The sequence below is a fragment of the Salmo salar genome, chromosome ssa27 (genome assembly GCF_905237065.1).
Source record: "Salmo salar chromosome ssa27, Ssal_v3.1, whole genome shotgun sequence".
Classification (NCBI taxonomy): Eukaryota; Metazoa; Chordata; class Actinopteri; order Salmoniformes; family Salmonidae; genus Salmo; species Salmo salar.
In genome coordinates, this window is record NC_059468.1 from 7,522,580 (window position 1) to 7,527,439 (window position 4,860).

At 43.5% G+C, this 4,860-nt stretch overlaps 1 long non-coding RNA gene across 1 annotated transcript; it reads left to right on the plus strand.

Moving 5' to 3' along the window:
* The first annotated feature begins 1,096 nt into the window (after positions 1 to 1,096).
* LOC123730971 (uncharacterized) lies at positions 1,097 to 2,464 on the plus strand. The gene is made up of 2 exons (XR_006762466.1): positions 1,097 to 1,504; positions 1,819 to 2,464. It is a non-coding gene; the product is annotated as an uncharacterized lncRNA (long non-coding RNA).
* The last annotated feature ends 2,396 nt before the right edge of the window (positions 2,465 to 4,860 follow it).

Genomic DNA, 4,860 nt, shown 5'->3' on the forward strand with positions numbered 1-4,860 from the left:
TGTGTGTGTGTGTGTGTGTGTGTGTGTGTGTGTGTGTGTGTGTGCAGGGTGGGTGTGAACTCATCCTATTCCAAGCCATAATCATATATCTCGACACCCTTCCTGTCCACCAATCATAGTCCATCTGTCTTGGCTGCTAGCCAGTACATATCTGACCAACTCACGTGCTCTATCTCTTCATGTCACATGATGGATATAATCATTATTATATATAGTCTGCACCGGCACATGGCCTATAAGACTGCAATCACTTTACATAGTTATCACACAACCCACCACCAGCCTACAAATGCCAGCGTCGGAGTTCACTAAAGTCACCAATCAACCTAATCTCATCATGGTGAAACGTAGCAATTGTGTTTCCTGGTTTGGCTTTAATTTCATTTTCACTTCTCTAAATTAATTTAGAAAGGGGGGCTTTTTGATAGCGGGAACATGCAAGAAATTACATTAGATGTGATAATATGTTAATATCCCCAGGGAGGCATGTCTGGAGATGGTTGGCTATCTAATTCACATTCATTTATTTGCAGCTCTCTGTTTCATTAGGGGCCCCACTTAAAACGGCACTTATAGAGGGGGAGAAAACAGAATGAGTACGTGTGCAAATTTAATTATGGACCCTGCTTTAATCGGCACTGAGGGGAACGTATAGAGGGAGAGAGCCCTGGGAACAAGATATGGAATACATGAGAAGGGATGGATTGTGATTGAGAAGATTCTTATTCAGAAGGCATGTGCTCTACATTCTGATTCTATATCGGATCGTATCTGGGGTTCAGAAAGTGGTTCACCTTAGTTCATAGCTGTTAGCATATATTAAATATTATCTTATATTATCTTATTATATATGATATAGTATCTTTATATTCAAAATGTTACCACATCTTTTAGGTATGATTTCACTTTGTCTAGTCAACCCGGCCTTCTCGTCCTCTTTTTTTGCATTTTAAGGACAGCAGTCCTTCGCCTACCCTTGGTGTAATTGTGAGGAGGTGGATTTATGTGTGTCTCTCAGAGGTGTGGCTATCATGTCGTAATTTACTGCCTGGACATATAGCCTGCGTCTGCCTGTACAGTGGGAGGGGAGGAGAGGGGGGATAAACATGAATACCTAGTATGTACACTTCATTGTCAGACCATTTAATTGGTAAACTACATGGTAATGTAAAAGTATGGTATAAATAAGGAAGAGATGGACGTTCTGCTACTCCACTTCTACTACTTGCAAGCTTCCTTTTTTGTGCTTTTCATTTCGAGATTTTCTAAGCGCAATTATGTCTATGTCCAGTTCGGAGGAGTGCTGTGCGAGCTGGTGAGACAATACAATAACCTGTATAACCCTTCGATGGGGATATATTCGGACAAGCAAGGAAAAGACAACAGCTAGAAGGATATATCACGAAATTTGAACACCAATACTGATATCAAAGAAACATAGAGAAAGACCGGTATGTACGCAATCTGAAAAGGGTGAAGGAGACGAGGAATGGGGCTGCCGCAGGTGCGTGTCCCACCGATTGTCAGACTACTGGATTGGCTTCTTGTTCACGTGAAACATTGTCAGACAGATTTTATGTTTAGCAGACCTAGTTAGAACATGTGAAATCAGCTCTTTTCTGGATGGGAGAAATTGTGAGTGGAAAACTTTCAGTGACTGTATTATAAGATTAGCAGGGCTAATGTGTGTGTGTGTTAATTATATTGAGATGTATATGAAATCAGTTCTTTTGGGTAAACATTTTAACTCAAAGGAGCCCATGGAGAATTGTAAGATTGTTTGCATTGTATTATAAGGTATTCACCATCTGCTTGTAGGTGTTGGAGGAGTATGGGGTTTTGGACAGTCCAGAGATGGAGCTGAGCCCAGAGGACCCATCTACAGGTGGTTCATCGCCCCTTGATTCATCATCTCCCTGGCCTGGTTCATCACCTCTCCGGCCCCTCTCCCCAACGCCCAGGCCCTTCTTACCAACACCCAACCCACAATCCAGGCGCACCCGTGCTCTCTGCCATGCAACTCCATCAACCTCCACCCCATCTCCCCGATCCAGCTCCAATGCCCAGAAGAGGAAGACAGCTGAGGATCCTTTGGACACTGACATTATGCAGCGGGTGCATGACTTAAAAAAAACGGCAGCAGGAGTTACAGAAACAGCAGCAGTGTCCAGCAAAGGCCGTCTACGATGTCATGGTACCATGGATGATGTCTATTCCTGCTGATCAACGTCTCCCGTTTGTCTCACCCCTAAACCTGTTGTGTGCTTTTTTTCTTATTCATACGTTATGGTGGCGAGTAACTTACTTGGGGGGGTTGCATGTTTTTTGTACTTATTTCCTCATTCATATGTTACTGGTTTTTACTTAGTTTTTTCTCTTATTTTCGACTTTCATCACACTTTTCACCTGTGTATTGCATTGTACTATTTTCCTCTTGTGATAGTAAATAAATATCTAAAAGGACTGCAAATGTATTTGTCTGGTTATTACTTTTTTTAATGAGTGACTCAGTAAACTTGTACTGCTTTGTACCTGAGCCATGTAGATGAGGTTAATGTCTTGGGGGTCTTTATTGTCTACAGCTGGACACTGACCCATGTACCAAAGCAGGAAGGTCTCCATTAAAAGGACACTACACATGACCATGTTCAACCTTGTGATATGTAGATGAGGTCAATGTTTCGAGGGTCTAGCCTTATTGTCTACAGCTGGACAGCCATTCTTACCCATTTACCATAGCAGGAAAGTTCTCATTGAAAGGCCACTACACATTACACAAGGTTAGGTAAATGTCTTGAGGGTCTAGCCTCCCCCAAAAATATGAAAAACTAAAACAAGGATGAAATGACTGTCATTTTGTGAAGTGTGAATAAGAAAAACAGCAAAACCAAGTGTGAGGCTCACAACATGAGTCAAACCGTCATCAACCAGAAGAAGAGAACTTGTGTGCGCCTGTTTTCTAAACCACACTCCAACATTTACAGTAGGGTGCCACGCGTGATAGCAGCATCCTGGAAAGACACCTGACCTGCTGGTGTGAGGAAGTAGTCCTTTAGGTTGTTGTGCACGTCTATAGCAACTCTGGTTGCCCTGTCTGCCGACATGTTTCTTGGTTTCCAGGAAGCTGGTGTCCCCTTGTGCCACCTGTCTCCACTCTCCTGGAAGCAGGTCCCCAGTGGGTGTGGAGTGGTCAACAAACGTGGGGTGGATGTACCGTGTTGATGAATCTGTGTTGTGTTGTCAGTGTCTATGTTGCAAAGGTAGTGGTGGTATGCCATGCAGGCCTTCACAATGGTCTCTCAGCTTTCTCTGGGGCAACATCGAGGGCTCATCCCAGGATCCCCCATCTTGCAGCAAGGATCCCTCTTGAGTGGCGGTAGTTGTAGATCTTCTTGGTGTCATCAATGTCAACATAAAATAAGTGTTTCCATTAGTATTGAATAGGAACATGAAGGCTGTCAAATGTGTAGTGTAACAATTGTGTAGCTTGTTTTGACATAGTCCCCCATCCTCTTATTGGGATGCCTGATCACTTATGTGCGGCATAACATTAAAATGTCTATATTGGTATAATTTTCACATCATATGTATATAGTCACATGTATTTAGCGTATCTTACCTGGATATGGTCAGTACCTGGCATCGCAGAGTGCCATCGGAACCATTGAGAAAAAGCCCTTGAATTGTAGTATTTCGCTGCCCGAGTTTGCCGGATCCGAACATATTTTCCATCGATAGCTCTGGCATAAAACGAATAATACCAACAATCCACAAAATCTCTGCCGATTTCTGCCCATTGTGCCATGGAGGGATAAGCCAAATCCTCCTTCAGGACATGCCAGATAGACCTGCACACTTACCTGACGATGGCACAAACTGTCGAGATTCCTAGCTCATAAATTATAACTCGCAGCGATACTTTGCTGTGTGCTGCCGCTCACCAAAAAACAAAGGGTCACATACAGCCTTTCTGCAACACTTACGGGCAAGCTGTGAGTTATTTTGTGCGAGATGTGAAGGGCAAGTTGCTGAAGCAAGTCATCAAATCTGGCAACAGACATCCTAAAAAATTTAAAATGTCTTTCCTCGTCAATGCTTCGCAGAGGTTGGACAAGAGACGGGTATTCTTCCTTGGCCCCTCTTGTAGTATTCAGTGGACGAACTTGCCTTTTTTTTCTTCTCCTCCTGAGTAGTAACAGCAGTTCAAGCTCTTGCTGTTCAAGCTCTAGCAATTGCAATTCAAAAAGAGACATGTTTGCTTCTGTGGCTAAAAAGTAGTGTCGTTAAGCATAGAACAGCAGACTAGCCTGACATGTAGCTAGCATTTGTAAACAGGCACATAACACGGAAGTTCAAATGTCGGCGCTAGCTAGAGTCAAATAGAGTGGCTCGACCCCTCTTGCTTGGTAAGCTACTCTTGCTCCCAAGCCCCCTAGTGGATATACACTATACAAGGCGGACTTCCTCTCTGAGTGGAACACAACGAAAGAGTCCGCTGCCCACCAAAAATAACGACTCCACCCACGTGCACGCTCACACGTCGATCAATAGAGTGGAGCTTGTAGCCGCCTTAAGTGCGCAGACACAACAGCAGTAGTATGATGTACCTTGTAGGTTGAACGTACCATATTTTCCGGCATACGAAGGAAAGGGTTACAGACAGTTGGGAGGGGGAGTGCTCACAATGGCTCTGGGATACGACTAATGTTGCTATGAGCAGTGAATACAAACTTATTGATTCTATACTCATTTGCATGTTCTAGCTGGAGTGAAATGCATGCCATAAGCATGTTTCCATTAATTAGAGGTGAGGGTGTCACGGAAGGGGATGGTATAATTGTATAAGAATGTAGTTTGTTA